Here is a 23,534-nt window from a genome sequence, read left to right as displayed (position 1 = left end):
AAGTGGAGGGAAAGGCCGTTACATCAATCAAAAACAGTGTAAGAGCACACAGGCTTTGCTCCCTACTTGAGAGCAAAGTACAGAGTACTCTGTACTCTTCGGTACAGAGTTAAATTCCTCTTCAAGGTTTGGGGCTCACAACTATCTCTTTGGGTTGTATTGACTGAGAGATAAGACCTATAAGTAAAGCAAGAAGGCTCAAATTTAGTCAAATCAGGAATCATTTTAATTTTTCATGACTAGAAATGCAGTCAACTGAGAAAATGAGGTGGAGCCTTTGGGAAGCATCAAGAAGCAGTAGAGCTCCGCTTTGCTGAGCAGTATGTGGCAGCTGAAGTCAGTCATTTCCCCCAAGGACCCGCCAAGGGCTCCACCACCCTCAATGTGATCTGTAGCACTAGTATTTCCACTTTGCTGGTGCTCTGGTGCAGGTCCAGGGTTTCCCTTTGTATGAGCTCCCTAAGAATGCTATAACAAAATACCATGAACACAGGGTGCCTTTAACAATAGAAGTGTACTGTCTCGTGGCTCTGGAGGCTGAAGTCCAAGACGAAGATGTTGGCAGAGTCAGTTCTGTGTAAGGACTGTGACAGAAGGATCTGTTCCACAATCCTTGTTTTTGTTTTGTAGATGGTTGTCCTAGCATTCACATTGCATTCTCCCTCCATGTTTATCTCTGTGTCCGAGTGTCCCTTTTTAATGACATCAGTCATATTGTATTAGGACCCACCTTAATGACCACACTTGAACTTGAGTACCTCTCTAAAGAGCCTATCTACAAATAAGGTCACATTCTGAGATACCAGGAGTTAGGACTTCAACATATGAATTTGGAGAATGAAGTGGACACAGCCTGTTAGGGGTTGGATATGTGGTGTCCCCCAAAATCTCATGTGTGAGACAATGCAAGAAGGTTCAGAGGTGAAATGATTAAATTATGAGAGTTGTAACCTAATCAGGGGGTTAATCTTCTGACATGGGTGGTAATTATAGGCACATCGAATGTGTCTGGAGGAAGTAGGTCAATAGAGTTGTGATTTAGGGATTTATATTTTATCCCAGTGAGTAGAGATCTATCTCTGTTTCCTGCTTGCCAAGTCCTGAGCTGCTTTCCTCCACCACGTCCTTCTGCCATGATGTTCTGCTTCACCTCAGGCCCAGAGCTATGGAGTTGGCCAGCTAAGGATGGAGAACTTGGAAATTGTGAGCAACAAATAAACTTTTCTTCCTCTAAAATTGTTCTTGTTAGATCTTTTGGTAACAGCAAAGTCAATAAAGCACAACCTCATGGCCCCAGCTCACCTTGGTTCCTGCAACACCCACCTTGGAAGCCTCTCCTGGAGAAACCTTCCCCTTCACACGTGCCCAGTGCAGAGCTGCCCAGTCCCTCCTGTCCTCCTAGTTTTGCAGAAATTCCTCAAAACTCAGACTCAGCGCCATTACCTTTCCATTTTCAGCCACTATAGAGTTTTGCCCTAGGCTTATGTTTCTCTGGCATTCAGTGGGGATCAAAGAGGGAGCAGAGTCTCAATGGTGAGCTCAAAGCCTCTCCTTGTGACTGAAGCTTCTCCTATATTTGGATCTCCCTCCATTGAAGGTGCTTACCCAGGGGGACAGAGGGTAGCTTCCTGTTCCTGACTTAACTGCCTTTGGATGGATATTTGCTGCAGCCCCATTTCTTAGTGGACTGGTGGGGATGTCTCAGTTCCTCAAAGTTTGTGCCCTCTGATGCTTGCCTCAGGATGAAAGAGCTCCGACCTCCAGACCTAGGTGCAACAAAGAAATTTTCATTAAAATCCAAATGATAATGAGGGTTGCGGGTATATGTTGCAGATACCTTATGGTTAGAGAGAATAGCAACTCATATTTGAAAAACATGTTAAACCATGTCTTTAAAGATTCACACTTTTAGGGCCTCTTAACACTAGTGGTTTGCATACTGAGTTTCCAAGTGTGCTCAGGTTTCATGCACAGACCCTTGTGCCCCTCCACACATGAAGAGGGGAGAGAGATGGACCAGAGCCCCTTTTGCACACACCCAGCCCCCAAGCCTCTCTTCTACCATTACTCCCAGCTCCAACAGAGCTGCCCATCTTTTATCTGTTGGTTACAATAGTTTCCCACATTGGACTTCATTTGGAAAAAAATTTCTATGACTATAAAAAGCAAATACATACACATATATGTACACGACATGTATATATGTGTACACAAACACATGACACTGGTTTAGCTAGTGAGCTCTCTATGTATATAAAACCTTTTAATATACAGTCTATCCATTGAGGATTTATTTTAGGACCTCCCAAGGATGCCAAAATCTGTACATGCTCAAGTCCTTTATATAAGATGGCATAGTATTTGTGTATAACCTACACACATCTTCCTGCGTACTTTATATCATGTGTAGGTTTCTCATAATGACAGTATAATATAAATAGTATGTAAATAATTATCATACTTTATTGTTTAGAAAATAATGACAAGAGAAAACTCTGTATATGTTCAGCACAGAAGCAATTTTTAAAATATTTTCCATCTGCTGTTGGTTGAATCTGCAGATGCAAACCCACATATACAGAGAACTAACTGTATGATCGATTTATGTATGACTTTTTTCAGGATCATACCTGCTGCATGACATCGTACATGTTCATCTACAATACATTCCTAATGAGAAAGAGTATCTTCAATGTGTCTTCAAATGTCACAACTTTAACTTGTGAGGAGGGGTCATCTCCAGGGAAGATGCTCCAGGCATCAAAAATAAGAAATAAGCTGAGGCAGACCAATCTCTAGCAGGGTTCTATATGTACCAAATTAGCATTTCAAAATGAAGCCAAATGAGAGAACTGCCTTTTTTCCCCAAAGAAGCCACAAATATTCTATAGATCTGCCTGTCCCTGTGAGTAGCCACCTTATACCTATTAGAAATGTGTATTCAAAGTGCCATAAAGGTTAATAAAAGAAAGGGTCAATAGGGAGCAGAGGAGTTGAAAGACACAGTTGGAGCTGAAGGTGGCAGTGACTTCACAGGGAGAAGTGCAATAGAGACAACAAGGCTATGTTGTGTGAACTGTAACTTGGGATCCACCTGGAATAGTGCAAGGAGACCCCTGACCACTGTTCATTCTAACAGGTGAAATCAGAATTCTCTAAGGGAAGTGGCACATCAAAAGAAAGCTCCATGCACCACCAGGCTGAGCCGAGCTGATGGAGGAAGCAGCCTAGAGCCCCAGTCTAGGTTTAGGTAATGTGCAGACAATTTGCTGACATGCCTCTCCTTGGGGACTTTAAGTTCTTGCAGTTAGTATAAGAGGTAGAGAGCAGAGTGACTGAAAGGAAAGACATTGGCAGCTATTTACTCTATGGTCTGGTTTGATCCTGTTCCCCCAACATTAGTGGAGTACCTTAATATTCAAAGCACTGTGCAAAGAGCTGGGGGTACAAGGGTGAGAAAGAAATGGTCTCTGCCCTTGTGGGACTTCAAGTGCACTTGAGGGAAGAGAAAACTGAATCAGATGACCGAATGTCTTGTGGAAAGTGCTATCCTAAAGCTGCACTGCTCTAGGGCCCAGGAGGGAGATTTCAGAGGGAAATTCACATCCACTTCATTACGTGGGTCTATATGAATTCTTGGTCTATGAACACCTCTAGCCATCACCAGTGCGTTCTTGCAAAAGGACGGGATTCCAGCATTAGAATCAACTACCCTAGCCATTAAATCTGGCACTGGTCTGATGCAGTTAATCCCCTGTAGGACACTCTAACTGAATGGCTCTTTTGATTGCCCTCAGGACAGGATACTCACTACTATATGGGGAGGTGTTTGGACTAGTGGATGCCCATTGAGAGATGTCTGGTTTTCAGAGCCTGCTGCCAGCTCCGTGGAGTGTGAAGGCTGAGGAATGGTGTTCTGTGTGTCTGGCTTGTTCGACATACTCAGGGCCCCCAGCATGGGGTTTCAGGACCTCCAGCTGCATTTCTAGCAGTACAACCAAACAGCCAGCTGTTAGCAGCTTCTCTGATTGCATGCAGCAACTCAGGGCATGACCTATGCCTCCCAGGGCAACCAGCCCACTCCAAAGAGTCAGGGCACACCATGCCCTCAATAGTCTGTCCTCCTCTTGGGCCTCAGGGCCTATAGTAACCTAAGCCTACACAGGGGCTCCAGGCTGCCTCCGCTATCAAGTCAGTCCAGCCTGGAGGTGCCACTCCACTTGGAGAATTCTAATCTCACTCACGGCCCAGGGGTCTCCAAATCTACACTTCGCACAACATAGGCATTGCATCTATTGCACTTCTCCCTATAAAGTTACTGCCACCTTCAGCCCCAACTGTATTTTTCAACTCCCCTGTTGATCCTTTTCTCAACTTCTATGGGACTTTCTGTCTATACCTTATTAGAGATCCTTCCTTGCCCCCTGGATTCCTCCCTGTACTTTCTCTCAGCAAGTCCCTAGCAGAAAAAAGTTTTGTTTCATCCTTCTTTGAGTCCTTTGAAGCACACAGTAGGTTTCAATAAAGGTTTGTTAAATGAAGAAATGAATATAATTTGAGCCCTGCCCTCAAAAATCTCATCATCTACACGGGACTGGGAAATGATAACCAACACAGGTCAAATCTCCCTTACCTGAAATGCTGGGGACCAGAATTGTTTTAGTTTTTGGATTTTCTTTTTCAGATTTTAGAATAATTGCATTTATATAATGAAATTTCTTGGGGGTGAGAACTAAGGTTAAGCATAGTATTCATGTAGGTTCATATATACCTTATACACATAGCCTGAAAGTAATTTTAAACAATATTTTTAAGTGCACTAGCATTTTGACTGTGACCCATCCCATGAAGTCAGGTGTGGGATTTTCCACTTGTGGAATCATGTTTTCGCTCAAAAAGTTTCCAATTTTAGACTGTTTTGAATTTGGAGTTCCCAGATTAAGGATGCTTAACTTGTGATTGTAAATAACCATGAGAAATGCAAGATACACAGGCGGCACAGAAGTCAGAATCAATAAATACAGTTCCAGGCTAAGGGTGTACCTCAGTGGTAGAACACTTGCCTAGCCTACATGAGGCCCTGGTTCAATTCTCGACTTCTAAATAAATAAATACAGGTTTTCTGTTAGACATTTGATTGATAAACAAGACACACACAAAATCTATTTCTTCTTTCTCTACTTTTTATCCATTCCACATAAACACCAAGACAACTTTCTTCCCTTAGAATGCACAGCTTACTTTTATGCCAAAATAAGGGGAAATGTTATGAAAATCATGGTACTTGTATTTGTGCAATGCATTACAGTCTTTGGAGCATTCTATGAACAAAGTACTTGTGTTTTCCAATGATGGGCTAGATTGAGTTCTTTGTAGATCAAATCACTTTGATTTATGGGGAGAAAAAAAGAGGCTCCAAGTGACTTTTCTGCATTCCTGCAGGAAGATCAGTAGGGAACTAGAACCAAGATTCACGCAGCTTTATGGTATCCTGTGCTGGACACAGTCTTCCCAGTAGACTGTATTTCCCCAGCCTCTCCTGGAATAGGAATGAACTTCTCATAGTACCCCTCAAATGATCTGATTATTGGGCAGCATTTTTGCATTCAAAGACCTTCTCAGAAAAGTGGTGCATAAGGGCACAATGAGACCCTGCTTACCAAGTGGTGACAAATTATACATGGCTTTCCAGGTTGGACCTAGGGGTCCTATAGGACATTTGTCCCTGATCACAGTCCCTTCTAAGGTTCCTGCTGCAGGTAAAGTACACTGGAATAAAACTCTGCCTGATTGGATTCTATTATCAGTATGATGATATCAAGGTGCAGAGAAAGATGTTTCTTCCATTCAGTGAATTTCAGTTCATTGATATTAGTAGGGGTCAATTCTAAGATTATTTCTAAGCCAGTAGGAGTATATATTAGTAGTCATGATGGCAAAGTGCACCTTTCAGGGAAAAAAGAAGTCTGATTTGCCATTGTGGCCAATTTGAAACTTCCAATGTGATGTCCCTGTGTACAGAGGTGAAAAGAGATGTTCAGATTTGGCTCTTAGGAAGCCAGGACAAGTACTACAGCCATAATAACATTTACTGAGATTTTACTATGAGGTGGGCACTGAATCTGAGCATGTCACTGTAATTTATCTACAAAAATAGCGACAATAAAAGCAGCTGCCTCTCTGGTTTGGGAAGGAGGTATTACTTGAGGTAATGCATGTGCTAGAGCAGCATCTGGCACACAGCCATAGCTGTCATCATTGTGTCTCCTTGTCCCTGTGAAACCCATGTCGGCCTCACAGCTGATTGGCGGGGGGCAGGGGGGTCCTGCCTTACTGGGCATGCTTGTGACTGGAGCTAAGAGCCTTGGACAGTCTGCTGGTCTACTGGGAAAAGGGATGCAACATGTTCATCTTTTGACCCTAACCTCCCTATTTACCAGACCTCCCTGAGGATGACAGAGTAGACAACTCTGGGAAGACAGAAGCATTACATACGTGGAGGGAATCTTCTGCAACAGGAAGAACATTTAACCAAAAAAAGGGACACAGACTGAGTGAGGGGTTAAGGCAGGGGTCACCTCAGATGGCATTGGGGGGCTCATGCTGGGGGCAGGTGTGGCTTCAGCACCAGTGCCCATGAGGATACCCCATTTATAGGGCTACTTACAGGGATACGGGCCCATCTTGCCTCTTCGTTGGTGGGGCAGGTCCTACAAAACACCCGTGAGCTTTATTGTCACTGTACAGGATGCTGAGGTGGTGCTGGGTCAAAGACAAGTGATTTCCTTCTCACCTGAACAGAACTCAGTTCACTCATTCAACCAGGGTGTTCTCAATGTCCTGGTCTGCCCTTCTCCATTTCAGTGTGGTTTCTGAGAAAGGGAGGAGAGGGCACCCAGCTCTGAAGGTTTGAGTGCAAAGCTGAGGTTCATCCTAGCTGAGCAACCAAGCTCTGAGCACCTCTATTTCCTGAGGTTTGAGGAATTCTGTGACAATAAACAGAGGAGGGGGAACAGGGGCATCCAACAGAGAACTCAGGCTGGCTCACAGGTCGGGGTCAGGGTGAGTCTGGGGCTTCTCTGAGGAACTGAGTTCTACTCCTCAAAGATGGTCTCTCATGAGGATGCAGACAGCACCCTTGCCAAGCTGCCCAGGGGAGGGGTACACAATGGGGGCCTGTTCTGTGCAAGCCAGGAATATTCTATGAGAAAGAAGCAGAGAAGAAAAAAATGTCTAAATATCTGTTTTCACTTCCTACTCTCCACCCACTCAAAACATTAACTTCATACCAACCTCCCACTGGATCTGTGTCTGGGGACTCCAGGAGGTCCCAGGGCAATGCAGAAGGGAGCAAAGGAAAGCCACGTCTATACTGTCTACACCAGCTCAAGCTGCGGGTCAGGACCATGTGCTTACCCCATGCTTTCTGTGCTTTGGGTTTTCCTTAAATAGTTCATGGAATTTTTCAGAACAGTCATATGCCAAGGGTGGGATTTTGTTTTCTGATTTGCATTTCCTTTCCATTTTGCCATTTTTTTCAAAGTGGAAAGGGTCTATATTCAGACTGCTACATGAATTGGTAAATTCAAGTTCTGACCCTTCTTATCACACCTACTACAGTAACCCAAGCCCAGCACCACATCAGTCTGTTCAGTTGAAGGAAAAGGCATAACTTCAGGAGAATTGAAGAAATACAACCAGCTCTTATTTTACTGTCCTTTGCTTATAAAGGTTGATCTTTTGGCAGAAAGCAGGGCTTGTCAGTTAACAGGTGCCTGTGTTCCACTCCCCATTTCCGTCACATGAAAGAAATGAGGGCAATTGTACCTAAAACCAAGTTTCATTCTTGTCAAAAAGCTCCATGGCAACTACCAGAAAGGAAAAAAAAAAAAAAAAAAAAAAAAAAAAAACCTCTAAGGGAGCCAGGAGCAGTGTAGCACACCTGTAATCCCAATAGCTCGGGAGGCTGAGGGAGGAGGAGTGTTCAAAGCCAGCCTCAGCAACAGCAAGGCACTAAGCAATTCAGTAAGACCTTGTCTCTAAATAAAATAGAAAATAGTGTTGGGGATGTGGCTCAGGGGTGGAGTGCCCCTGTGTTCAATCTCCAATACCCAACACCCAACCCCCTACCCCTGCAAAACAAAAAACAAAACAAAACAAAACAAACAAACAAAAAAAAACATGAAAACCTCTAAGGGCCTTCTGGAGTTAACTTTTCTCAGACATTAAAGGAGATTTTAAAATAGGTGAATGAAAACACATCAAATCTGGCACATGAATAGATCAACGAGCCCAAAAGAGAGTCTGAAAAGATACTAGAAAATACAAAATAATTTAATGCATAAAACAAATGTGAAATCATTACAAGAAAGTTGGATGAATCAGTAAATATCGTTGGAAAAATGGCTTATCTTAAGGGGAAAAATCCTTTATGCTTTTATACTAAAGTAAGTGATAGCTAAAAATCATATATTTTTTTAAAGACAAACTATAAAGAAAAATGATTTTCATATTATCTTGGGAAAGGAGAAAGTTTTTTAATCAAGAAACAAAATTCAAAATTTATAAATAAAAATATCGAAAAAGTTCACAATACAAATATTTAAAATTTTCTCAATACCAACAATACCAAAATGATGTCAAAATAAAAATGAATGGAGAAAATATGAAAGACAAGCAATGAACACGGACTTACATATAAAGGGCTAAGTATAAAAATAGGACTTGTGAACTACAAGGAAAAGGTTAACAGTCCATTTTTTTTAAATGAGAAAAACACATAAACAAGTAATTCAAAGAGAGAAAAAGAAATAGCATATTTTTAAAAAATAAGAAGAATAAAAAGGGGTTGGGGGTCGAGCTCAGTGGTAGAGACTGTGTCTGGCATGCACAAGTCCCTGGGTTCCTCCAAACATCAAAAAATAAAATGAAAGAAGAAAAAGCAAATTAATACTTGTAAAAATTTTTATCAAGCAAGTTAACAAAGATCAAATTTTGAAAATGCATGGTATTGATTAAGATGCCAGGAAATAGGCACTCTCGTAAATTTTGGGGGAGAGTGTAAATAGGCATGACATTTACAGAAGGCAGCTTGGTAGTATCTGTCCCAGTGAGAATGCACATATCCACTGAAGGAACTCATTTTGCTAATATATTCATTTATATGTGCAAAAATATAGGATGCCCTGCAGTTCTGTTTGCAATGGCTAATGACTAATACTTATTTAATTGTTCGTCAGGAGGAGACTGATTAAATACACCATTGTATATTCTGCAGGCATTTAGAAGAATGAAGTGGTTCTCTGTGTTTGAAGAGAACTGATCTCCAAGATTGCTAAGCAAAGAAAGCAAAGGGCAGAACAATACATGCATTATATAGCATGTGCGTGTGCATGTGTGCTGAGATGAGGATGGGTTCACAATGTGCATTAGTTCAACTAAGTTTACGGAGCAACTACTGCATGCCAGGCATGGTTCTAAGCACCAAGGACCCAGCAGTGAACAAAGCAGAAAAACCCTCTTCTCCTATGGAGCTTCTATTCTAATGGGGGTAGAGAAAGAGCAAGCAGTAAGTAGAAACTATGGTGTGCATGTGGTGCAGAATGACATGAAGAAAAATAACCAAGAGCTGAGTGTGGAGGTGCACACCTGCAATTCCAGTGACTTGGAAGGCTGAGGTAAGAGGATTGCAAGTTCAAAGCCAGCCTCAGCAACGTAGGCCCTAAGCAACTTAGCAAGACCCTGCCTCTGACTGAAAAATAAAAAAGAGCTGGGGATATGGTTCAGTGGTTAAATGCTCCTGGGTTCAATCCCCGGTACCAAACAAACAAACAAAAGGAGGGGCATATCTTTAAATAAAGTGCTCAGAGAAAAGCTTACCCAAGAAGTGGGTATCTGAGCTGATACTTATAGAAAGTGAAAGAACCATGTGATAGATGGGCAAAAGAGATTCAGCCAGAAGGTGGGTGTTTAATCAGCTTTTTCACTGCTGTGACTAAATGTTCTGACCATCACAATTAGAAAGGAGGAAAGGTTTGAGGGCCCACAGTTTCAGGGGTCTTAGTCCACAGAAGGCTGGCTCCATTCCTCAGGGCTTCAGGTGAGGCTGAACATCATGGTGGGAGAGAGTGGTGGAGGGAAGCAGCTCACATTGGTAAGCAGAGAGAGAGAGTCTCCACTCTTCAGATACAAAATACATACCCCAAAGCCATTCCCCAATTCCAATCTCCTCCAGCCACACCCTACCACTTCAATTAATCCCATCAGGGATTAATTCACAGATTGGGTGAAGACTCTTACAACCCAATCATTTCTCCTCTGAACCTTCCAGCATTGTCTCAGGTCTGAGCTTTTGAGGGACACGTCACATCCAAACCTTAACAGTAGGGCATGGGCAAAAGCCCTGAGACAGGAACTTACTGTTATTATTACTGAGTGGCCAGGAGCTCAAAGGGGCTAGAGCAGCGGCAGTGAGAGCAGAGTAGGGAGAAGAGGCCCAGGAAGAGAGGAGCATAGCGGGCCTGCAACCTGTTTAAGAGACTCCAACTTTTGCCTTGGATAGCATACAATATGATCTGACTTATGTTCTAAGAACATACTGAGAAAACTTCCAAAAAGATGCACAGCAACCCATTGATGATGGTCTCCTTCAGGGAGATAAATGGGGGGAAGCAAGCAGGAGGTGTGGGGAGGAAATTTCTTTGATTGGATTGTTCTGTTTGTTTCTGTTTTACTATTCCCATATGGTCATCCTTCAGCGTCCCTGGGGCAAGGGTGACAAAGTCCACAGATGTTCAAGTCCCTTATAAAACAAAATGGATCATATTTACATATAACCCAAGCGCATCCTCCTGTATACTTTAAATCATCTTTAGATTATTTATAATACTACAATGTAAATGCTACATAAATAGTTGTTATACTATATTGTTTAGGGAATAATAACCAAAAAAAAAAAAAAAAGTCTGTACATGTTCAGAGTTTTCAAATGTTTTCTCTCTATAGTTGGTTGATTCCTCAGATGCAGAAACCCACAGATACAAAGGACTGGCTGTATTGCCTCTTCAATTTTTAAAAGCACATTCTGTGTGAAATGCAAAATAACTTCCCCCTAAAAGACTTGGCTTTATCCTCAGATCTCTTGATGATGTCTTAGGTGGAGTTCCCCAAAAGCAAAGATGGAGACTGGAGAATAAGGATTCTGTTAGAAGGTGAACCTAGAAAACTGGTAGAGTGGAGAAGTAACACAGAGAAAGAAAGGAAGGGTACAAAAAGTGCATTCCTAAGCAGATTTCTATTTAAGTAACTGAGGCTGAATCCTAATGGGAACTCAGGATAACAGCATGGAACTTGCCTCAGAGTTATCCCCCAATTAAGGGGCAAGGAAGTCAGGCTATTTATCCACCAACTCCGATTTGCCACTTTTGTGGGAATTTAACTCCCTGTTCTGTCCAGGGGATGGAGGCAAAGCTCCCAGATGGAAAGTCACCTGGAGCAGGATTCCGTGAGCGAACGTTCTGTAACCAGAAGACACAGGGGTGATCTGCTCTCGAGCAAGCTTCACCTTTTGATCTCACTGAACCTCATTAATATGCACACTTAATAGATGTTAATTAAAAATACAATGTTAAGAAAAAAATTACAATGGCTTCCCATTGAGTTTTATTTATCCTCCTGTCAAAACTATATTCCACTGTTTAATTCATTTCACAAAAAGATGGAATAAATAGAGGGAAATGGGGTGGACTCTGAGCTGAGCTCAGGAAGTTGCACAAAACCTGCAGTCTCTTCTACTTCTCTGTACCAGGAGAAATCAAGAATGACCTGGAATAAGGACTTGGGTGCAAACACCATCTGTCTGGTGTGCTTTGGTGGGGGGAAAAGTGAAAATATACACTTTTGGGAAAATCCATAGTTCAATGTTTTGTTTTTGTTTATAAGAAAAAACTTGTAGAGAGCAATGTGTTTATGGCTATGCCTAGGATACCCTACCTACCCTTTCCTCTTCACCCATTTGTTTCATTCTGTTTCTTCAAGCCCAGTTCTAAAATGCTTGCCTCTTTAAGGAAGCTATTCCAAAGAAATTCACACTGTCCTTATCCAGTCTACCAGGTTCATGCCAGATATTAGCAGTGACCTGTACAATTTGGATATAATAAATTCAAACAATCAAATCATTGGGTCTCTCTCTGAGCCTCTGTCTCTTCCTCTTCAAAATGATTGGGTGAGATTAAAGGATCTCTGTAAAATGATCTCAAATAATTCTCATTGTCACTTAATCATTCTATAGTTTTAAAGCAACTGGCTTTTGGTATAGCCCATGTATTGACTCAGAAAATCTGTATCAAAATCAGTGCTCAAAAAGACTTTGAGAAGCCCCAGCACTGATAAAACAAGAGAAAAACTTTCACACTAACTTTGAGAGAGACAGCTCTCACATGGACATATGAATTCCTGTATATGTCTTTTTAAATGATTTGTACCAAGAATGGTGGTACATGCCTGTAATCCTAGTGGCTCAGGAGGCTGAGTTATGATGATTGTAGGTTCAAGGCCAGCCTCAGCAACTTAGTAAGGCCCTAAGCAACTTAGTGAGATCCTGTCTCAAAATTAAAAAATAAAAATGACCTGGAATGTGGCTCAAGCACCCCTGAGTTCAATCCACAATACCAAAAGAAAAGAAAAAGACTGAAATTTGTCTTCTATTGCTCCATAAAAAATTACTCCCAAAATTAGTAGGTTAAACAACAGTTATTATGTCAGAGTTTCTAGTAATAAGGGACTTGGAAGCTGCTTAGCTGTGTGGTTCTGGCTCAGGGTCTTCATAAGGTTATAGAATCATCAGGCAGAGCTGCCATTATCATCTGAAGGGGCTGAGAATCTTCAGGCTTGCTCACATGGTTGTTAGTAGAGGGCTTCAGAAGCTCCTCCCACATGGGTCTTTTCCCAAGATTACCCATGTGACCCATCTGTTTCCCCCAAAGTAAGTGATCCTAGGCTAACAGTGGGCACCATGATAATAACCGTAGGCTCTTTATAACCTAATCTTGGAGGTGATATATCATCCCTCCTGCCGTGTTCTTTTCATCAGAAGTCACTCACTAAGCTTCACACTCAAAAGAAGGGAGACTAATCCCCACCTCTTGAAGGGAGGAATATCAAAGAATTTACAGACATATTTTTAAAACCTCAACACCACCTCCATACCTTCATCAATGCTATTTTTTTAAGTGCCATGGCCTGCTACCTCCAATGCACATGAGTACACACACACACACACACACACACAAACACACACACACATATGCACTCACCAGCCTACCTTTCAAGTGTTAGAACAAAGCAGCACTTCCTTCCTTCCTGCATATTTGCAGAGGTAGCATGATTATACAACTCCAGGGGGTGCCACTTGCCAGTGGTCACTGTAAATGTGTATGTTTAGGGAGACAATTTTTCAACAGGTAACTAAAACTATAAGAGGCCTTGACCATATATATAGTAAAATTCAGATCTTTAATACTGTAATGGTGGTGTGCAAGATTAGATCTGTCCCAACTGGCCAGGAGGTGATCATCTGACTGCGGACAGGTGAAGCACTGTCACAGATACTCTGAAACACCAACATGTATGGCCTACTGCCAGTCCTGGGACCCACACCAGAGTTCCTTGCACATTCATCCCCACATAATGTCCCCAGTCCAAACTCAGCATGCTGACTGGACTCATGCTATACAATGGTTTCCAAGGAGTGGGCAGCACTGACAAAGGCAAGTTCTGGTTCTAACTGGAGCAGAATGTCATGTTATTTGCTGGACATGGTTGTTCTGGAGTAGGTGACTGCACCATGCCCTTGTTGAAAGAGCTGTAAGCTGCCAATTTGAGGATGATCCCAAGTAGTATGAAACAGGCAGGGGAAAGGATGCCTGCACAGAGAGGCCACACTGTCTGGTGAGAAAGATTGAGAGAAAGATGCAGCTTCACTACTTATATGAGCTTAGAACAGTCTCTTAACCCAGGTGTTCCTCATCTGGTAGTGGTTGGGACATCAAGTGAGGTAAGCAGACACAGTGAAAATGTGTGTGTTCCATATAAACACAGCCAGCCCTCCTCTATAGGTTCTGTAGTCACAGATTCCACAAATCATAGATAAGAAACATTTTGGGGAAAATTGTATTTGTACTTTTTTCTTGTTATCATTCCCTAAACAGTGCGGAATAACAACTGTGTACATAGCATTTAAAGTATAAGGTGTTATAAGTAATCTAGAGATGGTTGTAAGTATATGGAAAGATTGTGTAGGTAGGTTACATGCAAATACTATATCATTTTATATAAGACAATTGAGCTTTCCTGGATTTTGGTGTCTGTGGCAGCAGGTGTGTTCCAGAATCAATTCTCCACAGATTCTGAGGGACAACTGTGTAAGGCCTTGCTATGATCTGCATGTTTGAGTCCACACCCCACCAGACTCATATGCTAAAATCCTAACCCAAAAGGTGATAATATTGGGAGGTGGGGCTTTTAGAAGGTGATTAAGTCTTAGGGCAGAGCTCTTATAAAAGAGGCCCATGGCCAGAAGGTAGCATGTATGAAACCAGACATGGCCCTAATAAGACACCAACTCTGCTGGTACCCTGATCTTGGACTTCCTGGTCTCTAGTCCTGTGAGAAATAAATGGTTTTTGTTTATAAGACACATAGTCTGTGGGACTAAGACAGGATTGTCAAGCCAAGTCTGAAAGCAGGTGGGACAGAGAATAACTAGTGCTCTAAAACTTGAACTTTGCCAAAATCAAATCATCAAACCAAATGAGGAAGTGTTGATTAATGTGGGTCATGACCCAGCTATTTAAATGAATTGTTTAGATCTCTATCTGTTGACTTCGAGGATATTGTTGATGTAATATTAGGTGAGAGAAGCAAAAGAAATATTTTATAAGATCCTGTTGCTGTAAAAACAATGATTCTTTATTAAAGAAACATTTATTTGTCCATTTCTACCTACAAAGCCCAAGTTGTCATGTTACACTTCTCCAAAGAGTTTCATTTTCATTATAGTCTATGTGAAAGTGTGTCCCCCCCATTGCCATAATTCAGAAATTGTATGGTGATCAGCACATAAAACCGTATAAGGAATCTGTAATAAGACACCATATAGGGACGTGGAGGACATAAAAAGAAAAGTGAGGTAGTCACTACCTCTGCTTTGCTTCATGATTTGAAACATGATTCATGTTTTAAGCTTACTGTGTGAAGCTTCTAGCAACCATAATTCATCCACCACCATCCACATAGATGTCACAAGAGTCTAGGAAAAGAAGCTCAAGTGTGGGATGCCTATACTCACCTCAATTTCCTCAGGAATGGAACTTACAAAGCTGCTTAGATGCTCAGGAATGTCATGAGGAGAGGAAGAGAAGGTTAGTGAGATCCACTGCACCAATTACCAAGAAAAATGGGGAAGACCTGAATGTTCCTCAAGGGGAGGGATGAAAATGAACTCTGGCATCTCACAGCAATCCAAAAGAATGAAGGTGACTTTTCCTCAACAGAGAAGAAAGTTAAGCACAAAAAAGCAAGGTACAGCATAAGCACAGCAATTCCATTAAAACTACTATGTGTTATTGTGTTTATATATATATATATATATATATATATATATATATATATATATATATACACACACACAAGTATTAAATGAATGTGTATTCACATCAAACAGTAAGGAATCTGAGAGGATGTATGCCAAGCTGCCAATGATAGTTATTTTTTGGAGTAGATGTGGTGAAAGGGGAGAGTCTTCCACTGTTGACTTTAAATGCTTGATAGTAGCAAGATCTGAAAAGTGTTGAAGCCAGAGAAAGTGAGCCTTTGCCAGTGGTTCTTAATATTTTACAAAATAAAATATGTAAGACTAAAACTGGAACCCAATTATACTGAAGCTAGATAACATTTTTAAAACAGATGATTGTTAGGTATACTGTTTTATTTATCCATGCATGAAATAAGAAGATACCACAGCAACTCTAATAACTACCACAATTTCAAAGGAACAATAGCAGAAATAATATATCAAGAAATTCCCAACTATTCTGATATGAAAATATTCGTAATTTTTACTGAGGACAAAATCAAGGTATCAGTCATATTTCATTGAAGGAAATGTAAAAATTCAGCAAGAGGTTAGTGAAAATAAAGTTGTAATTTTTTTTCCCTTCTGAGTTTGTGAACTCCTGAATTTTACTTGTGGATCCTTTGAGGGATCCACAGATAGGACCTTGGGTTAGGAATCCAGATGATTTCCATACCGTAGCAACTCAGCATTAGTCTCTTATCAAGTCTTCCTTTTCTTCTAAGAGGGATTACTTTGGAGAGTTTATTTGTACAGATAAAAGGAGTTGTTTTAGGGTTTTCAGAGTCAATGAAGTAACCTAAATGTATATGTCTCCAATGGAGATGTGTAATGTTCTGTTAGGTGATATTAGAAAGGTCTTTCATTGAGATTTTGGATTTACTTGTTTAGAAAATACATTTTCAATAAATAAATAATTGTAATTATGGCTGGTCCTTTGTACATTTCTCTGGAGCACTTTATCTGAAAAGAAAGAAGAAAGAAAAAAAAAAAGAACTTTGAAAGATCTTTGTCATTAAAGGTCAGCAGATTTCCCCCCCTCAAATATAGATGATTGTCCCTAAAACTACTTGCTTATCAGGTAACAGAAGTAGTAAAGGTGGTGATAGTAGAGATGATGGTAAAGATGAAGGTAGAGGCAGTGATAGAGGTGGTGGTGGTGGTGATGAAGGAGTTACAGTTGGTGATGAAGGAGATGGAAGTGGTGGTGGAGGAAGTAGTTATGGAAGAGGTTGAGGTGATGATGAGGGAGGGGGATATGATGAAGAAAGTGGTAGAGGTGATGATGGAGGAAGTGGTGATGGAGAAGGTGGAGGTAGTGATGAGGGAGGGGGAAGTGGTGAAGGAAGTGGTGGAGGAGGTGGTGGAAGTGGTGGAGGTGGTAATGGAGGAAGTAGGGATGGAGGGGGAGGTAGTGATGGAGGTAGTAATAATGAAGAAAGTACAGTTGGCAATAGAGGAGATGGAGATAATGATGGAGGAAGTGGTGATGGAGGAGGTAGAGATGGTGATGGAGATGGTAGAAGTGGTGATAGGGAAGAAGGAGGTGGTGATAGAGGAAGTAATGGTGGTGATGGCAAAGGTGGAGGTAGTGATGGAGTGGATAGGGTGATAGAGGTAGAGGTGACAGTGGTAGTGGTGATGGCAGTTGTGGTGATAGTCATACAGAATGGAGATTCCTGCCATGGTAGTGGTGGAGTTGCAGATGGAGGTGGTGGTGGTGATGGTGGTGGTGGAGGTGCTGTTATGTGTCTGTCAGCTGCCCACAGATCAGAAGGTGCAAATTCCCCACATTGTAGCAGCAGAGCCCTGAAACAGAACAGACAAAACTCTGCTCTGCTAAATGGTTCTGAGGCTCCAAATGAAATTATTCCAGACTGAACAAGGCAGGCTGCAGGAAGTGTCCTATTGAATATTGTTATTGCCTTTTTCAGACCAGAAGAACTAAACGCACCCCATAGATATGCTGGTTTCCCCAGTGGTATTTAGTATGTGATCAGGAAAATAAGGGAAGATATCAGCAGGGGAAAGTAAGGTGGAGGTGACCCCAGTCACCTCTACCTTATCTAGGATTATCTAGGATTACCTTATCTAGGATTAAAGGGAAACTATGTGGATTCTGAATTTAAACAGATGCACTGAGATTCTTATTGAAGGTGGAGCTGCCCCTCAACAGGAAACAGAAATTAAATTCAGGTTGTGGTCCCCCAAAGGCGCCATTTCTGGAAAGAATTATAATTTACACTGTGTTTCTCCCCCAGTCCTTAAGGCAGATTTTTTGGTCACAACAAGGGGCAGAACTGTGCCTTGGGATGCTACAGGGGACCCAATGGCTATGTTGAGGTGAAGCAGGACAGTAGTGATATGAGACCTTGAGGCAAATGCTTATCTGATGGCATGCATGGCCAAGGTGACAGGCAGCCACTAGAATGGCTTTGTGGAATATGCAAGCATTCCTCAGAGCTTCCCAGGAAACACTTGGGAAGTTCCCATTGTCCTCAGGTTGGAGGCTCCAGCTCTTGGTGCTTGCATTTTTAAAAATTATTGTTTCTCTTTAGTTATACATGACAATAGAATTCATTTTGACATAATTTTACAAGCATAGAATATATCTTATACTAATTAGAACCCCATTCTAATGCATGTACATGACAGTAGAATTCTCTGTGGTGTATTCATATGTGTACATAGCAAAATTATGTCAGATTCATTCCCTTGTCTTTCCTTTTCCTATCCCTCTTCCCTTCATATCAAAAAAAGTATGCTCCTCCTAAAGTTTGCAAAGTCAGTCATCTTGGTCACTTATACTTCAAGAGAACCTGAATTAGTTGCAACCAGCATCACTCAATTTTTCAATTATAAAAAAATTTAGTGATGGAAATTAAAAGGTAGGAAAGGAGGGAGGAAGGAAGGAAGAAGGAGAAGAGGGAAGAGAGAGAGAAAAAGAGGTAAATACATGGAAGTAACCAAAGAGGGAGGAAAGAGATAGAGAAAAAACAATGTCTAGGTTGAAACATGCCCTATAGCCGAACATACAGAAAGTCTTAAAGTAGTTGGAAAAGCAAATAGAAAACAGAGCTGTCTGTAGTAGAGAAGAAATGAAAGATAGACTTGTTCATTTGCTCTAGAAAACTAGGGAAGTGGAGGTGGGGCTCACTGGATGCTGAAGACTTGGGTGTGGCATCTGCCCCAGGTCTGGAGAGGACACTAAAGGGCTCCAAGTTCTCCTTTGTAGTGTCCCAGCCCAGTCCTCCAGAACAGAAAGGCAGAAATAAGAGCCCTGGAACACACCAAGTGTAAACATTTAGTACTTCCTCTGTGTTGTTGCTTAGGTATAGAGCAAGAGGCCCTCAACTAAAGCCAGCCTGAACTAGGGATCAGCTCCATGGTGCTACAGAAACAAACATTTAACTCGGGGCTGAGTATAAACTGAAGACAGCTTTGCAAAGTTTTTAAAACTCACCAGGCTGCTAAAACTCAACTTGGCCAAAAATTCACTATGACCTCACTCTCTTTTATGAGCAGCTGTCCTGATACTAATCCTGCCTCCTTCCATAATCCCCTTTTCATGAGACTGAGAGAACAGGTCAGGAGCCCAAAGCAAATACACTCTCACAGAGCCCTGTGCTTCTGCACAACACGCATCACAACTGCACTCCCACAATGTGCTCATCTAATGTCCCCATGGCTGAAATGTAAGCCTGGCTGTGACTCCCGTGCCCACATCAGGGCCTTGGACATGAATAAGCACTTAGCACATATTTGTTGGATGTCTGTCAGCATGCTGCAAATATCAGAACAAGAGAACATGTTAGAGATGTGAAATGATGTCCCTCTGATAATGGCCAGAGAAAAATCAACTTGGAAATTCATCACATGGGTATGGCTTCATCACTTAAAAGAAGAGACGAACTGAAACTGAAGTGTCATGATGTTTGTTCCTCCTATTAGGTCTATTTCTCCTATATGCTATGAGGAATGGCACATAAAAGGTGCTAGTAAATATTTTGTTTGAAACATACTATCAGGACAAGAAGGAACCTCCATGTCAAGGTGGCCTACTCAGTGCCTCCAATTTTCTCCAAAAGCCAAGCTGTTTTCCAGTCTCTGGATATTAAAAAAGAAACCTCCTCTTCTTGGGGCATTTTGCTAGAGGCTTTAGGGCTTGTTCTCATAAATAATTTACTCAGTAAGTACTTGTGAACCAAACCATGGACTAAGATCTGGGGATGCACCAGAAAGCGTGGCCAACCTTGTCCAAGCTTGTGGCACTTTCAGCCTCACCATCCCACAACTGCAGGTCCAGGGCACACAGCAGACTGGCCACATAAAGAGTAAAACCACTCCACAATAGACCCCCATGGGTCAGCAGCCAGGGACCAACACCTCTGCCCTTCTTAGTCCTGCCCAGCAGGACTGTCACCGATTCAATCTAGGAAGAGGTGGTTTCAGTATAGGGGAAGCAGCCTGCACTTGAATTGAGAATCTGGACTCCAATCACAAAGGGGCTCTTGTACTTCAATAATTATCTAGCCAACCAGGTAAGTATGGCCCTAACTCTCTGAGCAGTAAAATGGACTCAGACAACCTTCGACATACAAAAGTGTGAGCAGGGAGCCAGAAACATTTGAGCCAATCTCTGTCCATCTGTGACTTACTGTGGTCCTAACTGCCCTCCCCCAAAATTCCTTCCAGTTAGTACATGTGCAGAAATGATCCCAGGAGTTGGGTTTCTAACTTTCTTGAAATTCTGTGGGTTTTCACATCCCTCTGTCTCCCAAAATCAGTGGAATGTTCTGGGAGGCAGAACAATTGAATCTGAAGAGGAAATGAATGGATACCATAAACCCTGCTAAGCTCCCAGGAATAGTAACTTCCTAGAAAGGCCATAGATGAAGTAGAGATTTTTATTAGCCCTGATATATAGAGGCTGGAGGAAGAGACAGTGGTCTGGACACCAAGTCTAAAGTCTTTTTCATGCCATATATCACCCTGCACAGCATGCTCCTCTACTGTATTCTGCCCTGTCCAAAGGAGAAATTGGATCATGGTCAGCACAGAATATGGAGTAGAGGAGGGCTTTTCTTGCATTCCCTGCTGGCTTTGCCTGGCATGCCCTAAGGAATCCCCTGAAAGTGTTCAGGTCCAGCCCAGCCATGCTCTACTGGCGTAAGACATTCTGGTGAAGTGATTTCCAAGTATCTGTTTGCCTCCGGTCTCTTGTAAGAGATAGGAAAGGGGGAGGGGGAAGGAGGAAGAGAGAGGTTTTCCAGATTACTTGGCAAACAGAAACCCAGTCCAGGCAGAGACAATATCAGATCAGAGTAAATCTCAGGTCCCTGTTTACTTCCCTTACCTGACTCCCTCCTTCCTGGGGTTTTTGGGTCTGTCTTATCTGGCACTGATAATGTTCCAGCTCCAAAAATGTGCCCTTTGGTCTGGGAAGTGTGGGGATTCCAAAAAGCTTCTAGGAAGGAATGATTCAAGGCCAAAAAGAACCACATGGTGCAGAAGTGCATGTTTGCTGGGGCACAGCTCACAAAGGCACTCTTACAATCTTTTACAACTGCTGTTGACACATGGAGCAGAACTATAGGGCTGAAACTCCTGCTCCTAGTTCTTTGTGCCCTTCAATGCATCTTCAGTGCCTCACTGGGATTCAGGCATGGAGAGCTGAACTCTGTCTTGTGCTGTGTCCTCTGCTTCATGTAATTTCTCATGAGGAATCCCTGTAAGTCCCAAAGATCATAATCTGTGCCTCACAGTTCCCATCTTGTTCTTCCTGTCCTAAGATAAGGGGAGGGTACCATGTTACTATGTGGCATTTAAGAATCCTATGTGAAGACCTTGGGTCAACAAAAGAAAGAATCAGATTATATGGCTCTAAACCTGCTGCTCATAAAATCCGCATCTTCCATTTAGGTTACAACTCAGCCCATTCCAGTTAGAGAGCTCTCAGGACATCCCCCAAACATCTGCCCTTCCCCCACACACCTGCCCTAGCACCTTCCTTGACACAGTTACCTCCTTGAAGATTCTTGCAGACTTCTTATCTGTCAAGTAGCCTAATCTCCATCAAGACCATGCTTCAGGGCCACAGCTAGGGAGGTTGCAGAATGTGGAACTATTTGATGTTCTAACAGTCCCCTGACGAAATGAAAATGACCAGCAGGCTCAGTCATGTTGCTGAGGTTAAACATCAACTGTTCAAACACCAACCATGGAATCTGCAAATGGGTAAATACCATATTGTGCACAAGGAGCCAAAGAATCTGTCCAAAAACAGCTGCTCGATATGTGTCAGAACAGGGCCTTAGTTACAGAACAACACAGACGAGCTAACAAAATTCATATCCTAATGTTTCCTAGATGTACAACAGCAGGGGGACACATGAAAGCGGCTCTCCCGCCAAGTAGAAAATTCCATATGCAGAGGAGATAAATAAGAGAAACTGTGGGCTATGAACCATCATAGAAGGCCAGTTCCCTCTCCAAGATGGAAGTTAAATGTGTTCAGAGTAACCTGAGATACCCCAGGCCTCTCTAACTTGGATAGGCAGATGAGGTTACACTGGGAATAATCCACATTCCACTCCATGAATACTCTGCTGTTCATGACAGACGTCGGGCCCCAGGAAGGGTTCCATGCCTATTTCTGGAAGTGCTAAGGATGTCTCTCATCGTCCACTGAGCAGATTTGGCCATTTCACATTCCCACCATAGCTGTGGGACCTATATGCTGGTGTACTGTGAAGTCAGTAAGATCTCTCTCCACTTGGTGCTCCACAGCCTTCCAGGATTTTAGTGAAAGCCCTTTGAGAGACTGACTGGTACCTACTCCCATAGCACCCAGGAAGGTCTGAACCGAGAGACAAATCTCATCATCAGACACCACAGTTCACTCAGAATCATCCTCCTCCCTCAGTGACCAATACTTCTTTACTGGGGGCAGCTTGTCTTGCCCAGCTGTTTCTTCCCTGGGAAAATTCTTTCCTAGCAGCAGGCTGCTCAAGACCCCATGTTGGCCAGACCTATGACTTCCAGCTTGGGTTTGAGCAGAGCTCATATTTCAAAAGGAACTAGACTTTTTATTTTGAAAAGTTGCTTCAGGGGGCAATGCAGTCACACAATGCAGGCAATTTTCATCACAGTATAATATGTGAACAATGTCCTTTGGCTCATGCCTGAGTTATTAGAATTAAATTTATCTAAATAATGCTCTTCCTAAAACAATAGTTTTAGTTTAGAGTACATGCTTTTGTAAAAACTATTAAATGTCTAGAAACTAAAAAAAAAAATTAAAAAAGAAAACCCCCTACAAACCCAGTATGGTAGTGCACACCTGTAATCTTAGTGGCTCAGGGGGCTGAGGCAGGAGCATCATGAGTTCAAAGCCAGCCTCAGCAAAAATGAGGCACTAAGCAACTTAGTGAGAACCTGTCTCTAAATAAAATACAAAATAGGGCTGGGGATGTGGCTCAGTGGTTGAGTGCCCCTAAGTTTAATCCCTGGTACCAAAAAATTTTAAAATTTTTTTAAAAACCCTATGCAACCTTTAGTAAATTACCACACTTACTCTTCCCTTGAAGAGATTGGAAGAAATAGTCCAATAATCCCAAATCCCTACAAACTCTAAAACTCCAAGAGGCTCTATAATCTATACTTTCCCAAATATAACATGGGCATAAAATCCCACAAAAGGAAAGAAGATATAAAATTTCTTGTTGGATGAATCTAGCGCCTGCCTCCAGGTTTATAAACATTCTATGAACACAAAATACAATCATGAAGATTCACTGGAAAACATCTATTTTTGTAAGAATTCTTTCTGACCAAGGGTTGTGAACCCAGGAACTGGTACAGGCCTCCTAATTTATATTTCTGTCCCACACAAATGCATAGG

At 42.1% G+C, this 23,534-nt stretch overlaps 1 long non-coding RNA gene across 2 annotated transcripts; it reads right to left on the bottom strand.

The window, feature by feature from the left end:
- Window positions 1–96: 96 nt before the first annotated feature.
- LOC306658586 lies at window positions 97–21,894 on the bottom strand. Of its 2 annotated transcripts, none has more exons than XR_013763092.1 (3): window positions 21,626–21,894; window positions 1,606–1,766; window positions 97–177 (listed from the first exon to the last, which is right to left on the bottom strand). It is a non-coding gene; the product is annotated as an uncharacterized lncRNA (long non-coding RNA). The 2 variants fall into 2 exon arrangements; XR_013763093.1 differs by having other exon boundaries at window positions 21,656–21,894.
- Between the last annotated feature and the right edge of the window lie 1,640 nt (window positions 21,895–23,534).

Source organism: Sciurus vulgaris (assembly GCF_902686455.1).
Source record: "Sciurus vulgaris genome assembly, chromosome: 3".
Lineage (NCBI taxonomy): Eukaryota > Metazoa > Chordata > Mammalia > Rodentia > Sciuridae > Sciurus > Sciurus vulgaris.
This window is presented reverse-complemented; position numbering and strand designations above follow the sequence as displayed.